This window comes from Pelodiscus sinensis, chromosome 1, assembly GCF_052426305.1.
Source record: "Pelodiscus sinensis isolate ZL-2025 chromosome 1, ASM5242630v1, whole genome shotgun sequence".
Lineage (NCBI taxonomy): Eukaryota > Metazoa > Chordata > Testudines > Trionychidae > Pelodiscus > Pelodiscus sinensis.
The window spans coordinates 263,587,494-263,605,195 of record NC_143052.1 but is presented as its reverse complement, the minus strand read 5'-3'; positions in this window follow the sequence as shown (position 1 = coordinate 263,605,195).

Sequence of the window (17,702 nt, the reverse complement as noted above, 5' to 3'; positions counted from 1 at the left end):
ATTAGGCACATCGAAATTGATAATGAAGCAGAGATTTAAATATCCCATACTTCATTACTGTAAACATGGCCACCAATTTTTTTCTAAATGGAGCTTTTTCGAAAAAAAAAACCAGCAGTCTAGACGTGGATCTGTTGAAAAATAAACCTTTTTTTAAAAGATCCTGTAAACCTCATTTTTTGAGGAATACTGTACAGGACCGTTTGAAAAGGTTTTTTTTATTTTTATTTATTTTTTTTTTGACAGATCCATGTCTAGACTTAGACTTTTTTTCCCAAAAAAGCTCCGTTTTGAAAAAAAAAGTGATGGCCATATTTATGGCCATATTAATGAAGCGCGGATATTTAAATTCCTGTTTCATTAGCAATTTTGACGTGCCTAATCTACATCTCTCTGTCAACAGAGAGGTGTAGTCTAGACACAGCATTACAGATTTGCCAGACTCAATTCTCTTTTCCTCGACATAAGATTCTATTATTTCGCTAAGTAGTGAAACTTAACAAGCATACTTTAATATGATAAATTATCTCCGACCCAAACATAACACTGTCGTATCTATCATGACATTAGCATCAGGGAGATATTTAAAGAAAGAGACAATCAGCATAAACTGACCATAATATATTTTTTAAAAGTGAGTTTTCATCCTAATGTGCCTATGCAACAGTGGATAATAGACACTTTTTTTACCTTCCTTAGTGACCAAGAAAAACAAAATTAGAATAAATTTAAAGGTATAATTCTTGACTTCAGTTGAAGTTCATGACGAAAGCTCACAGATAAGTGAAAAACATGGAGACCTGGGAGATGGGTCAGAAATGGGAGGGAACATGAGCTATAATAGCAGAGATAAAGGAGGGATAAGGCAGAACTGGGAGGCAAAATCAAATCAGCATCTTAGATGCCTGTATACAAATGCAAGAAGTATGGGTAATAAGCAGGAAGAATTTGAAGTGCTAATAAATGAACGCAATTATGATATAGTTGGAATCACAGACACATGGTGGGATAATACACATGATTGGAATATTGGTATAGAAGGGTACAGCGTACCCAGGAAGGATAGGCAAGAAAAAAGGGGGGAGGTGTTGCCTTATGTATTACAAATGTATACAATGGACTGAGGTGCAGAGGGACATAGGCGACAGACTTGTTGAGAATATCTGAATTAGGTTAAAAGGCATAAAAAAAAGGGTAATGTCATGCTAGGAGTCTACTACAGACCACCTATCCAGGCAGAAGAGGTGGATGAAGATTTTTAAAAATAACTCACAAAATCATCCAAACCACAGGATTTGATGGTGATGGGAGACTTCAACTATCCAGACATATATTGGAAAACAAACACTGCAGGTCACAGATTATCCAATAAGTTCTTGTACTTCATTGGAGACATTTTTTTTATTTAAGAAGGTTAAGAAAGATACTGGGAGGAAGCTGTTCTAGTTTTGATTTTAACAAATAGGGAGGAACTGGTTGGAAATTTGAAAGTGGAAGGCAGCTTGCGTGAAAGTGATCATGAAATCATAGAGTTCATGATACTAAGGAATGGTAGAAGGGAGAATAGCAAAATAGAGATAATGGATTTCAGGAAGGCAGATTTTAGTAAACTCAGAGACCTGGTAGGTAAGGTCTGTCAGCCGATGGTCAGGGTAGTGTGTGTGTGTGTGTGTGTGTGTGTGTGTTACTGAGAAAAGGTTTAACATCCGTGTCCTTACAGCTAGGACCGGGGTCCCACTGCGGAGGGCAGCCAACAGGCTGACAGACGCCCCAGAAGTTTATAGGAAGAGCTTATTACAGCTCAGATTTCAACTGCTAGAATACAGAATCCCTTCACAGCAGGCAGTCTAGGGAAGACTGAGAGATGCCCCTGGGAGTGACACGATCCAAAACTTTTCCTATACCTGCCCCTTATGACCAGCTGAAGTTCTTTTAAATTGTGCTTGGTTCTGTTACAGCAACTGAAGGAGTCAGGTTAAAACTTAAACAGTTACAGGTTTATTAAAGAAGCTTATAAATCATGTGGTTACAGTGGCTATTGCTCTATTTCTTAACTGCTAGCAAATATAGATCTTAAAAATGGTTACAAAGAAAATAAAGATAGAAAATAGAAATAATGGTACCAAGTAACAGCTTAATCTTTAAAGAGCTCTAAGTCTATGTGTACACTTAAGACAAAGGACCACATCCAGGTACAATTTTTACCCCCTTCTGTGCCTCTCAACTCCAGCGGGTCAAGCCAGGGCTGGTCCCTCAATTCCTAGGAAAGACGAATACGAGGTGGGCATCCCTGTGGAACCTCGGGAGGTCAAACATCTAACCCGACCAGCAGATAGATGGTAGATTGACACTCAGAGTAAATGTGCTGCTGGACCCATCTTTATATCCCTGGGGGCCCGTATCCTCTTTCTTATCTTAAGATGCCAAATTGTACTGGTTTGTCTTTGTGACTGCAGTTCTTACGAGCAAGTTTCAACTTAATTTACCCTTGCAAGAGAGAGAACTAAATTGTGAGTACTAGACTTTTTTTTACTGGGTGAGAAATTCCTCCCCCCGCGGAAGGCTGTGTGTTCAGGTAGGAATAAGAGATCCTCCGGAAAAGGGCTTTATTCCGGAGGATCGGGCCAGTCTAGATGCTTTTTTCCGGCTTTTCCCCAAGCCGGAAAAAAAGCGGCGGACATGTTTATTTAAATCCGCGGGGGATATTTAAATTCCCTGCGGATTTCCCTATGCTGACTTACCTGATTTGCATCCCTTTTCCGGAATTTGGGGCCAGTGTAGATGTAGCCGTAGAGTTCTGCAGGGGTCTGTTTTGGAACCGGTTCTGTTCAATATCTTCCTCAGTGATTTAGTTGATGGCATAGAGAGTATGCTTTTTAAGTTTGCAGATGATACCAAGCTGGGGGTGAGGGTTGCAACTGCTTTGGTGGCATAATTCAAAATGATCTGAACAAACAGGAGAAATAGTCCGAGGTAAATCGGATGAAGTTTAATAAAGACAATTGCAAAGTACTCCACTTAGGAAGGAACAATCCATTTCATACATACAGAATGAGAAGTGACTGTCTAGGGAGGAGTAGTCCAGAAAGAGATTTAGGGGTCATAGTGGACCACAAGCTAAATATGAGTCAACAGTGTGACACTGTTGCGCAAAAAAAAAAAAAGCAAGCATGATTTTTTTTATTCCATTAACAGGAGTCTTGAGAGCAAGACACAAGAAGTCATTCTTCAGCTCTACTTTGCACTGATTAGGCCTCAATTAGAGTATTGTGTCCAGTTCTGGGCACCACATTTCAAGAAAGTTGTGGAGAAAATGGAGAAGGTCCAGAGCAACAAAAATGATTAAATGTCCAGACCTATAAGGGAAGACAGAAATAATTGGGTTTGTTTAGTTTGGAAAAGAGAAGAGTGAGAGGGGACATGATAGCTGTTTATAGGTATTTAAAAAGGTATCACAGGGAAAAGGGGGTGGGGGGATTGTTCTTTTTGGCTTCTGGTGCTAAGATAAGAAGCAATGTGCTTAAACTGCAGCAAGGAAGATTTAGGTTGGACATTAGAAAAAACTTTCTAACTGTCAGGGTGGTTAAACACTGAAATAAATCACCTAGGGAGATTGTGGAATCTCCATCACAGGACATATTTAAGAGCAGGTTGGATAGACATCTATTTGGAATGATTCAGACCATGCTTATTCCTTCTGTGAGGGCAGGGAACTGGACTTAATTATCTCTCGAGGTCCCTTTCAGTTTTTGTGTTCTATGATTTGTTTGAGATGATGGAAAACAAAAATAAAGGGAGATAAAGACAGAAGTTTAGAACAATAACAATTGAAAGATACAAATTCAAATCATTTGGCTCAATGTATTGCAATATTTTCTGTAGAGATTCTGTTCCTGTTTAAAATATACTCATCATGCTCTTTGTGTTAGAGGCCCCTCAGCTTTCTGGTGATGTGTGATGCTTACCAAACTTGATTCTGACATACTTGTTGTACCTTTTGATTATAGTTCAAGGAAGGACAGGGATGATGAATCTCATGGGTTCAAGAAATTAGGAAAGTGCTGGAGAGCACCGATGTGTAACCAGGCGTCATAATAGACCTGCAGAATTCCCATTAGAAGAAAAGAAAAGGGGGGGAGGGTGAAGTGATTAATTAAGATACACTGTGGAATAGGAAAATGTTTCTATATGTAAAAGGAGTGTGGACTTTCCCCAAAGAGAAGAATACACCTCTAACAGCTAAACAGAAAAAGAAAAGAAAGAAACCACACAGTTACTTTAATAATTGCATTTTTATCAAACAATGTCTAAGACAAAGCATGTCCCTCTGTCTTTACTGGGAATAAAGAAACTAGGTATGTTTTTCTCCATATCACTAGATTTGCCATAATTCCTTGGAATATGTTTAATAAGCTATTTTTTTAGAATGACAAGGTTTTATTTTAGAGTACAAACTCACTCATATTCATTTTGTTAATCTTCACACACTATAATTACTTTCACAATTTGGTAACTGGAAATCTCATTTAAGATTTAAGTGAAGTTTTCACATTATTAAGTCTACATTACTTAGATGAAATACGTTACCTAGTATTTATGTCTGTACTATGAAACAAAATATATTGTTGAACCATGTTGTGTTTTCTTATTAGTTTTCAAAATAAAATAAGCAATCCGAAAAGACTATCCTAGTAATTACCATAAATTAATGGTATCCTGATCTGTGGTCAGGCACTTTGCAATTCAGAGATATTTTTTACAGCCCAGCTCTGCACTCAGCATATATTTGATTTATTATTTTTAGCAGCTACTATGATTTTAAAAGAGATGGTCTTTAGAAATCTTCATTTATTGAACAGTTTCTATGCAGTTATGCTCCCTTACTATAAAAGAAGCTAAAGATATAGAGAAGGGGCAGCAAGGGGAAATCTAAATGATACACGGATTAAAGTTTTCAATTATTTAAAAAGGTTGAAGAAACTAAGTTCATGATCTCTGTGGAGAATGAGGAGGGGAGCTCATCAAGATATATAATGTCTAAAGGGAACATTGTGAATATATAAAGAAAGACTAAACTGGTGTGGAATGCCTGACTACCAGCACATCAATATAAATAGAGGAAATCCAGCTAATAAAGCAGTTCAGGCTGATTCTCCTATGGTAGCTAATGTAAAAAATCAGCTGTAATAATTATAGTGAAACATGTATTAAACTGTTAGTCATACCTCAGAAACCAACAAACCATGTTACGACTGCAAAGGCAGAAAGCCATTGAAAAATATGGCAAAGCTATTGGAGTAGTATCTTGTGCGTATACTATGGTGGGAACAAGAGTTTTTAAGAAAGTTGATTATAAGATTTGACAAGGGGAATAGTAAATGAATCTGTCAGCCCTTAATGCTACATTGAAGAATGCTGTTGACAAATACGGAAAACACACAAGAAGACGTCATTACAAATTAACACTGACTATATCTGCATTCAAAACAACTAGAAATCCTGTGGCACCTTACAGACTAATAAATATATTACAGGTTGAACCTCTCTAGTCTGGCACCCTCGGGACCTGACCAGTTTCCAAACCAGAGAATGGAGGGATATAGGATTCCCACCTATCCAACATCGCCACTGGCCTTCTTAGTATCTCCTTAAACATCAACAACAGGCACACAGGAACACAGGTGAGGGTTGCCTGCTCTCAAGTAACCCAAGGAGGAGAAGGGAAGTTACATGGTAAACAGTGTGACACCACGTGAAGTTTGGGAAAAATATTTCACAGTGTACCCATCTAAACTGCAAGACACCCTATTATAATATCATAGGAAATGTCACCACACATTTCCATGGGCACTCATTTATGTAGATGCTAATGAGAATAAGGGGAAACTAATATTTGTCATTCTTGAGATGTTCCATGCCCTGCTACAAATCTGTATTTCTGTAGAGACTCACCTCGCTTTCTGAGAGCTTTCACCTCGATCTTAAATCTCTTGGCAGACACTGAATGTGTCAATGACCCAGTGGTGGGCAAACTGTGTCTTGTGGGATAGGAAAGGCTATACTGGGACAATGGTGGGAAGTAGTGGCCAGTAAGTCCCCACCCCACTTCCTACAGTTTCTATTGGCTAGGAATGGTAGCCAATGGGAGCTGCAGGTAGCAAAAAGATAAACAACCTGCACAAGGCCATCTAGCGGCTTACTCTGATGAGGTTTAAAAGGTAAACAACCTGCACAAGGCCATCTAGTGGCTTACTCTGAAGTGGTTGCCTATCACTGCAGTAACTGCTTGCACATTTACTCCAAATATGGTCTATGGCCCAGTGTACATTAAAAAAAGCTGTGGAGTAGGCAGATAGGGAAAAGTGCTAATTACCTACAATGCAGTAGAATTTCAGATCTTTGCTGTTCCGGATGTTCTTTTTATATAAGTGATAGCCAAATGGCTATTTTGGAATAGGTGTTATTCCATGTAGAATGAGATTTACAGTTTTTCGAATAAGTCATTTATTATTTCAAAATTATTTTGAAATAATGGAATTACTTTGTAGATGTTCGCATTGTTATTTTGAAATAATGCTAGTTATCTCAAAATAATGGTGCAGTGTAGATAGACCCAAAAAGATGAGTAGAGGCACCATGTTAGTGGCAATGCCGTTTTGGTAGAAACTTTAAGCCAAGGTTCTTGACACTTAAAAAGGCTGTGACACTTTTCATAAAAGCAGGCTTTTAGCTCTGGTACCTCAGACAGATTCCAGAGTGGATAATTTTACAGTGGAACTGATTTAAATAAGAACAATCAGATACCACATCTTTTATAGCTTGTCTGAAATTGCTAAGTCTCCCCCAGATACAGGAGCACTTAAGTCATGGCAAAAAAAAAATCTCATATAAAGTTTTTGCGGGATACTTTATAATTACTTGGCCTGAAAGGCACTATATATAAGAGAGACGGGGTATGTCTACACTACCCCGCTAGTGCGAACTAGCGGGGTAATGTATGCATACCGAACGTGCAAATGAAGCCCGGGATTTGAATTTCCCGGGCTTTATTTGCATAAGCCGGCCGGCGCCATTTTTAAATGCCGGCTTGTTCGAACCCCGTGCCGCGCGGCTACACGTGGCACAGGGTTCGAACAAGCCGGCATTTAAAAATGGCACCAGCCGGCTTATGCAAATAAAGCCCGGAAAATTCAAATCCCGGGCTTCATTTGCACGTTCGGTATGCATACATTACCCCGCTAGTTCGCACTAGCGGGGTAGTGTAGACATACCCACGGTTAGGACCCTTAGGTTCCACTGGTTTGGTAATATGTCTGTAAGCAGTAGAATCTTTCAAAGTGTAACACAGGGAATTATAATTTTTTAAACTGGTGGAGCATTGTAAGTAGGCCCACTTTCCCCCCTTCATATTACATGGATGAAGATATGTAAACATGACTCCAAATATGAGCATTATAGAAAAGAAATTAAATATTCTGAGGAGGAAAAAAATACTTGTCCTGACTCATGCAAAGATCTGCCCTACATCCTACTGGCATAGACCAAGGAAAAGGGATCCTAGTAGCAAATGTCCACTAGGATTGACAATGCCCTGTTCCATCAGGTGGCCTGTAGCCAGCCCTGGGAACCCAGAAGTGTCTGTATGGCTGACAATCTAGATATCAGCTGTGTTAGACTGTAATTAGCTGTGTTAGACTGTAACTTTAAAAATGAGAAGTCCTACTCACAGGACTCCTCTTCTTGGCAGAATTATTGATGATATACAGGTATTGGTACAGATATCAGCTGTGTCTCTGGTGATTATCGTATTCAGCTCAGCAGGCCATACCATGTGCATCTCTCTGACTCATAGTCAGTCAGGTGCAGCATGGCACAGCTGAAATGTTGACTAATGTTGAACTCATAAGTAATAACTAAGAATGATGCACCATGTTTTAGAGAGCACGATGGTTTGTAGACTGAAATGTCATAGGTGATGATCAAGACATTTTATCTTCTGATTGGCTGCAGGAGCAAAATAAACAAATAAACCCCATCCCATACTCCACACTGCCAAGCCAGCCTGCATAAAAAAGCAGTCTTCCAACCTGATTTTGAAAGAGAATATCTGAAATTAAAACACCAAACTCAGTTTAAGCAGAAATTATATGAAGAGTCTAGCAATGCGGGTTTGTGAATATATGTGGAGTAGGAGTCAAGCTCTAATGTGACCGTTAACTTAGAAGCATCTTTCCAATGAAGGAAAACAGTTTTCCTTTAACAGATGCAGCTATTACAACAGCTTTCTGGGAGAAAACAGTGTCTAAATAATCATCAGTTATTCTAATTTCAGGAAACATAAGGGAAGTTTTATCAACTATATTAATTTTGTGTCTTAGAGGGGTAGCTGTGTTAGACTGTAACTTTAAAAATGAGTAGTCCTATGGTACCTTAGAAACTAACAAAAATATATAGACTCATGAGCTTTCGTGGGTAAAACTCAATTTTGTGTGATACTTTCCCCAAAAATCAATATTCATGTGAACAATAGGATATCATTTGTGCATTATAAGTATACTAATGTTTGATTTACAAACCATGAAGATTACTCTTGATCCTAGTACATCTAATAGATGTCTATAAAGCTTTAGAAGAGAAAAAAAGGTGAAAAAGTTGATTTAGATGATGGATACGGAATTAACTGTTCAGAAACATTTTGTCTACTTAAGTCCCAACAGATTTTTTTTTTGCAGGTAATTAACTAGTTTTGTTTCTTCCAAGCAAGTTCAGGCTTAAGTAACTCAGGGAGAAGATGTTTTACATCATAATGCCTTTGTGCTATTTTTGTACTAACTATTCTCTTGTATTTGAAGGTTCACTCTCCTTACCCACAAGTGAAAGTGTCCAAAACAAAACTTCAAGCAAAAGTGAAGCATGGTTGTCTACTTCTCCCATCCTACATTTATATGAGCAACAGATTTACAAGCATATATGTCAGAGACAGAATTAATCGAGGCATTAGATGACAGAAACAAAGTCAGGAGAAGACAAGAATTATGAGGTATTGACATAAATAGTTGTAGCCTTCTGTGATTGCCCAGATATGACATGCAATGAAAGAAAACAAATGAGCCAAGAATGAGAGGCCCTCACTAGGACAGGTAGAAGGAAAAAAGAGAGTTATTGAAAAAGAAGCTGTATGAGCAACCTGAGTGGTACAAGGATAGAATGATGTTAGTTATGTGAAAATCTACTTCTTGCAGGTAGGGCCAAATTTCCCACTGTCCCGTAAAGTTTGTTTACAGCTCCCAGTCCTGGCTCTCAATGTTCTGTGTTGTTATTTAGCTCTAATTCACCTCCTAATTATCTTTTCAGAGCCTAGCAATCAGTGTAACTGTTGGTAATGCTACTAAGGGTACGTCTAGACTACCGCATTTTGTCGACAGAAGTTTTGTCGACAGATACTGTCGACAAAACTTCCGTCGACAAAGAGCGTCCAGACACATTGAGTTCTGTCGACAAAGCAAGTTGCTTTGTCGACAGAACTCCGTAGTCTGGATGCAGTGTTACAGGCAATAACACCTTCTGTCAACAGAGTTCTGTCGACAGAAGGTGTTATGCCTCGTAAAATGAAGTATACCAGCGTCGACAAAACTGCTGAGTTCTGTCGACGTTATGTCGACAGAACTCAGCGGTAGTGTAAACGCTGGTATGGTTTTGTCGACAAAAGTCCACTTTTGTCGACAAAACTAGGTAGTCTAGACACACCCTAAGAGTGAGCATATTTTATGCTTTTTCTACTTACATCCTTGTGCAAATCAAATACAATTTTGTAACAACAGTAATACTTTGTGATGAAGAGAGCTGATTACAGTTGGCTAGAGATAGACTTATAGTCTGTGTCTAGACTGGCAAATTTTTCCGCAAAAGCAGCTGCTTTTAAGGAAAAACTAGCCAGCTGTCTACACTGGCCACTTGAATTTCCACAAGAACACTGACTTCCTACTGTCTGAAATCAGTGCTTCTTGCAGAAATACTATGCTGCTCCCGTTTGGACAAAAGTCCTTTTGCGCAAAGCTTTTGCGCAAAAGGGCCAGTGTAGACAGCTCAGATTTGTTTTGTGCAAAAAAGCCCCAATCGCGAAAATGGCGATCGGGGCTTTTTTGCGGAAAAGTGCGTCTAGATTGGCACTGACGCTTTTCTGAAAAAAGTGCTTTTGTGGAAAAGCATCTGAGCCAATCTAGATGCTCTTTTCCGCAAATGCTTTTAACGGAAAACTTTTCCGCTAAAAGCATTTGTGGAAAATCATGCCAGTCTAGACGTAGCCAGCCTAGGAATATCAGAACAGTCATATATTATTAAGCAGCATTGCAAGCATTGTTTCATTTATTCATCTTAGCAAAATAAATATAAAAAGAGATCCACTCACTACAATATTGACCTCCCGGAGTTCTGCAAATTCTCTGGTTCAGCACCCAAAAGGTTCTGAGGGTGCCAGACAAGAGAAGTTCAACCTGTACTTACTTTCTGCTTCCTCACCAGGCTGAAGCCAGACCTTGGTTTTCCTTCATAGGCCCACTGTTTTCCTCTGCTGTGATGGTGACGTGTATTTCAGTGATCTACTGTAGTTCCTCAGGCTAAGGAAGAGTCATTCACTTCCATGTCAAACCTTTACTGCTTGCTAAAGGGGCCCCCTCTTTGTGTCTAGGCTTCTCGTTTCCAATAAATGAAACTACCCTTTTGAGGGTCTTTCTGTAGCCGATCTCCAAGACTTCTTCATCCTTCTTTCCCTAGCCTCTTCAGGCTCTTTGCTGAGCTTCCACTCAGTTAAGAGGCATACAGCTGGTATCTCGATTCCTTATAGAAGACCGTAAGCAATTCCAGGTATCTCACAGACTCTGGCTTTTTGGCCATATAACTTTCCTTCTGAACAGGATATTATCAGTCATTTACACTGTCCACACAAACCCCTGTACCACAACCTTTCCATCTCATTTAGTGGTGACACTAGCTTTTGTTTCTGGCGTGATTAACCCAAAAATTCAAAGGCAATCCATTAGCCCTCCTTCTCCCCCCAAAATCATAAGATTAGATTAAAAATCACAATATGAATATCCTTTATATTTGCCTTCTGTTTTCTAAACTTTTAAGAGTACCACATTTCCATGCTTTTCTCCACAACCCTGAGAGGGTTTTTGTTTGTTTGTTTGTTTGGGGGTGTTGATTTTGTTTTTAAGTGAAGATGAAATTTTCCTATAACTGCTTTACTTCAGCAGCTGGGCCTTTATGAAAAACACTACCACTGGGCCGTATTCCTAATTTCTTTTACCTGTTTCTGGCCACTCCCTCTTTCTGTTGACACATGACCCTGAGAACTAAGAAGATAGGAGTAGCTATACTGGGTCAGATCAAAAGTGCATCTAGTCCTGTGTACTGTCTTCTGACTGAGGTCAATGTCAAGTGGTCCAGAGGGAATGACTAGAACTGGTAGTTATCACATGATCCATCCCCTATTGTCCATTCCCAGTTTCTGGCAGAGGAGGGGACACCATCCCTACCCATCATATATAACAAACAACGATGGGCCTGTCCTCCATTAATTTATTTGGCTCTATTTTGAACCTTGTTACTGTCTGGGTCTTCATAGCACACTCTGGCAAAGAGTTTTACCAGTTGACTATACATTGTTAGAAGATATACTTCCTTTTGTTTGTTTTAAACATGCTGCCAATTAAATTCGTTGTGACCCCTTGTTCTTGTGTTATAAGAAATGAGTATATAACACTTCCTTATTTATTTCTCCACATCAATCATGATTTTATAGACCTTTATCATATCCCTCCTTAGTTGTCTCTTTTTTAAGCTGAAAAATTCCAGTCTTATGAATTTATCCTCACATGGAAGCTGTTTCGTACAATAATTTCCCCCTTTCCTAAAACTTTTTCCTATTTCAGTATATCTTTTTTGAGATTGGGTGACCACATTTACATGCAGTATTCAAGATTCCATGGATTTACATAGATATTTTCTATTATCTATTCATTTCTTAATGATTCCCAACATTCTGTTAACTTTTTTAACTTGAGCTGCACATTGAGTGAATGTTTTCAGAGAACTATCTTTCTTGAATCTCTTGAATCTCGTTCTTGAACAGATCCATGGGGGCACCACTATATATATATTTCTCCATTCTGAAAACTATTTATTTCTACCCTTTGTTTCCTATATTTTGACCAGTTACCAATCCATGAAAGGACCTTCCCTCTTATCCCATTACAGTTTACTTTGCTTAAGAGTCTTTGATAAGGGACCTTGTCAAAAGCTTTCTGAATATGTAAGCACACTATATCCACTGGAGCCCCAGACCTAAATTTAAATGACCAGAACTTGGAGCAGATTTGTTTTGGCCCAAGCCAAAGTATACTGGAAAATAGAGTACATGTGTGCTGAGCCCCTGATGGTTCTGATAACATGCCTTTCCATTAGTATAGGTGGGCTTGCCCTCTTTGGGCCTCAATTTACAATCAGGTTGTGAATTATTAGTAGACATAATTGGCAAGCATTAATTTCAGTGCAATATTTTTCATTTTATTTTTCTGCCCACAGTTTTTCACTAAAAAGGTTAGTCAGGCCCCATCTGTCTGGTAAACACCTTGCTGCTGGTCCCTAACAAAAAACATCTGGCCATTACAGACAACAACCAGACATTATTTTTGACATGCTTTATTTTACCACATTGAATAAGAATGGCTTGAATGACACAGTGGTAATGGAGGGTTATAAGAGAGCTATTTTTACATAAGTGAAAAGCATTTCATTCTGAATGTGGAATCTATTGAATCTAACACTTGTTGATACTTCCACCAGAGTAAGATATCTGTCTAAATTATTAAGACCAACATTTGCAAAAGCGTGAGCAGGAGCAAACAGCTATTGGGAAGCTTCATAACGAACCCACCCAGCAGGGAATGGCTGTCCTGAAGAAGGTTAAAGGTGGTTGCTTAACATTTCCAAACTGAATTGAGTGTTTCCCTCCCTTTCCCATCCTCACAAATACCAAGACTATTCAAACAAGGGAATATTTTTTGGGGGAAAGTAGCAAAACCATAAAATTTTGACAGCAACATAATATCTATGTGAATAAATACATTCTGCTTCCACTTCAATAACTTTGTCAACAGTGTACCTAATTCCTTTTTCAGGTGTGATCAAATATAACTGACTGACCATGCCAACTCACCCATTTACCAAGACCTATTCATGGTTTAGATCAGTGAATGAAACTCTCCATGGCAGACCTTTTTCTTTTCACCAGTAGAGACAGTAATGAGCTTGTTCCCCTCTGGAACTTCTGTTAATAGGTTGGATTAGTTGGATGGTCAAAAGGACTGTTGAGAACTTTTAAATTCTAGCAAAAGATGATCTGCATCGAACCAAACTAATGAGACCAGAGATATGGGCAAACAGCTGAAAATTATCCTGTAAAACTTGTAATGGTCTTTTCCACAGACAGTGCATGTGTAAACCCAAGAGAACTTGGCATAAGAGCATCCATCATAGAAATGTAGGGCTGGAGGGGAACTTGAGAAGTTATCAGGACAATTTTCTGGAATTGAGGCAAAACTACATACATCTAGATGTTTGTCCAAGCTGTTCTTAACAAGCCCCAGTGATGGGGATACCATAATCTCAATTCCAGAGTTTAACTACACTTTTAGTGAGGAAGTTTATCCTAACATCTAACCAAAAACTCCCTTGCTTCAGGTTAGACTTATTATTTTTGTGATACCATCAGTTGACTTGCAGAAAAACTGATCACCATCCTTTTTTATAACAGCCTTTAACATATTTGAAGACTTCCTAGGCCCATTCAGTCTTCTTTCCTCTATACTGAACTTTTAACCTCTTCTAACAGGTCAGTTTTCTAAACTTTTTTGTTGTTGCTGTTATCCTCTCAATTCTCTCCAGTTTTTTCCAAATCTTTCTTAAAGTGTTGCATTCTGAACTGGACAGAACTGACTCACAATGAGCAGCCCTGTGGCACCTTGGGGTACACTACTGGATATGGTCAATTTAAGATATGCAACTTCAGCTATGTTAATTGCTTAGCTGAAATTGAAGTACCTTAACTTTACTTTTGGCACTGTCTACACTACAGGAAGTTGAAGGGAGAACACTCTCCCTTTGAGTTACCTTACTTGCTGTGGAAGCAGAACTATCAACATCCACCGGAGTGCTCTTCTCAGTTCAAATTAGCATCTCTTCACTAGACCCTCTAATTTGAACCCTGGAAGATCAACAGTGGCAGCTTCGATTGTTCTCTGTAGTTTAGACACACCCTTGGAGACTAACAAATATATTATATCATGAGCTTTAGTGGGTAATACACACTTCATCCAATGAGTGATAATGAATTTGTTAACCACTGTAATTCCCAAATCTTTTGAGCATTACTATAACCTTGTCTGTTATTTCCCATTTTGTAATTATGTATTTGATTTTTTTTGTTCCTAAGTGAAATAAAGTAACCCATCAAGTAAAGACGTTTTGATGGCTTGGCATGATCTGTGCTTGAGAAATCCATGCTGGCTGTTCCTTATAATCCTATTAAACTCTGGGTGCTTACAAGCTGATTGTTGTTTTCTTATATTGAAGTTAGGATGACTAGCTAGGATGACTATAATTCTTGGAGCCTTCTTTGTTCCTTTTTTTAAAAGATAGGTACTATCTTTTCTTTTCTTCGGTCCTCTAGGACCTGACCTATCGTCTTAGAGTTCTGAGAACTGTCAGCAATTATCTTCAAAATTGCTTCAGTTACTTCCTGAAGAAGTCTTCAATAGATTACTTCAGGGTCTGCCAAATTGAACATACTCATCTAAATATTCTTTAACCCATGATTTCCTTATTTGAGCTTGAATTCTTTCCCTTTTGTTGTTAATATCAATTGTGTTGAACCATTGGTCACCATTAGCTTTTTTACACACTACCAAATATGAGCAGCAGGATGAAACAGAGAAACCAGCTTTTCTGATAATAGCTAGAAGCATAGAGAAAAGGGTAGAAAGGTTGATGTAGTGTGGCTGCTGGGACTAATAAGGTGGAAGATCAAACAAGTGCATATGTATCATGGCATGTTTTAAAAACTGGCATTAAACAGTGTGTAGCATCTATTTACCTGTAATGTTTGCTCAGTGGCATGATGAACAAAGCAGATCATGTAAGTTTCCTAAGGACATAAAGACAAAGCTGCACATCATATACACATTTTATGCTACAGCTAATATCCTATTAGTCCTGGACATTAGAGATGACAAACAACTTTTGAGGAGCCACAGGAAAGACACAAATGTCTCTAGTAGTAGAGGGCCAAATCCTGCCCCTCTCCTTTCCCATCTGCTTTTACCATTCTGTCACGCCAAAGCAAGCAGAAAGCCAGTGTAACTGAATAGCTGGAAGATTCTGTGGAAAAGGTGTCACTGTTTCAGGATAACCACACCTTTGAGCTCCCCCTTTTTTGTCTGTTGAAGGTATGTCCTCTCCTGCCTCTAAACAAAAACAGAAACAGAGTATAAATTCACACTAAATGTATCAGCTGTCACCTATCAATTCTATGGGATCTTGGCAGTTTTATGTCCTTCAAACCTTTCTGCAGGGTTTCACTACTCCTTAGACAGGAGGCGATATACATTCATTCATTTAATCAAAATGAGGGCCTTGCTGTCAGGTTAAACTTAGACTTTTATAGCAAAATGCATTTATTTGACTCCTTGTCCTATTGAGTTTCAACAGTATATAAAAACAACCTTTAGGGGAACCACAGGTCTGTATGCCACCCCTATTCTCTCACAACTAGACCAGTCTGAGTTGTCTGAGATCTCTGTGCTTGTAAACACTAATGTGTAGTTTATGTAAAGTGTTTAAATCCCTCCACCAATACATTGCAGGGTCACTGTACATTTACTCACTGAACTAAAATTTCTAATGCCACTGCCAAACACCAGGTACAGGGTCCCTACTTAAGAGAGTCATTTTATTAAAACAAAACAAAAAACCTTTTTATCCTCATCCTCTATCTCCATCTCCACCCATTCCAACATGCTGTCCTATTGCCCAACTTTAATTGGTGCTTCTTTGAAACCACATTAAAATTTAACATAGGGTATTCTATATTCTGTTATGTCCTGCATAGCATGTGTCATGTTTGTGTTCCTCCCACAAGACAGAAGTGATTTCATCTGTACTAAATGCAAGCTGGTCTCCTAATTGGAAGAAAAAGTTAAAGGACCAGAGGTCCAAGTATCAACCCTATGTTCCATCAAAGAAGCTAAAGACTTTCTGGATAGAAGGCAGCATTTGATACTGAAGGCACGGCAGTACAGAACAGGGGGGAAAAAAAACTGACAGCATGTGACCTCCATGAGAGTAAAGACAATTTAGGTATTCCCAATCCCAATAGAGGTAAATAACCATTTTCAGGCTCTCTGCACAGGTACTACAGTGGAAAACACTTTGGCAGATTCCTCTGAGGGAAGAGATCTGATGGAGATCCCATCTACAAGAAGGTATGAGATGCATAGTCATAGGGATGTGGGTTCCATGACCACCACTCCCAAGAGAAGGAGACAGGTGGTAGGGTTGGGGGCTCCCTCCTCTGAGGGTTGGAGCCATCCATCTGTCATCCAGACTGGGAATCTCAAGAAGTGTGCTGCTTACCTGGAGCTAGAATTCAGGATGTAACCAAGAGTCTTCCGAGACTGATTGGACTTTCTGACCACTACTCTTTCCTAATTCTCCACATAGGAACTAAAGGAACTGTCAAGAATGACCTTGAGTGGGTCACTGCAGATTTTGAAGCCCTGGGAAGAAGGATTGAATAGCTTGAGGTGCAAGTGGTGTTCTTGTCCATCCTCCCTGTTGAAGGAAAAGGTCCAGGTAGGGACTGTTGAATTTTGGTAGTAAATGTGTGGTTGCACAGGTGGTGTCAGAGCGCTTTGGATTCTTCAACCATGGGATGTTGTTCAAGGCATAAGGGTACCAGGAGGTGATGGAATCCACCTAACAAGGCGTGGGAAGAGCACCTTCACAGGCAGGCTTATGAACTTAATGAGGAGAGCTTTATCCTAGGCTTGTTGAGGGATGGTGACCTAAGCCCTGAGGCAAGTGGGATACTGGGAAGAAACACATGCAGGAAGGTGCAACAGTAGAGAGCCCCTGATTAACATGGAGAAGGTAGGGCAAACAGCTAGTTATCTAAGGGTACATCTAGACTACACACCTTTTTCGACAGAAGCTTTTTTGAAAGTATCTTTCAAAAAAGCCTCTGTCAAAAAAGAGAGTCTAGATTGCATTATGCACATTGAAAAATTGATCCGCATTTTCAAAAAAGAGCATCCAGACTGCCAGATGTTCTTATGAAAAAAAAAGGCACCCATGAATTTTTGGGTTAATCACGCCAGAAACAAAAGCTAGTGTCACCACTAAATGAGATGGAAAGGTTGTGGTACAGGGGTTTGTGTGGACAGTGTAAATGACTGATAATATACATGCCCTTTGCAGAGAGCGTGCTTAAAGAGATCCTCCTAGCCAGCCATTGCTCTGCTCCTGCTTCATCTACCTCCTAGAAGGAAAGCAAAATTGCTGCAGTTCTTGCACTGGTTGCCCAGCTTCCTCAGACATCGTGTAATCACCACCCAGCTGATTTGAACGTAGGCCCTCTGAAATGA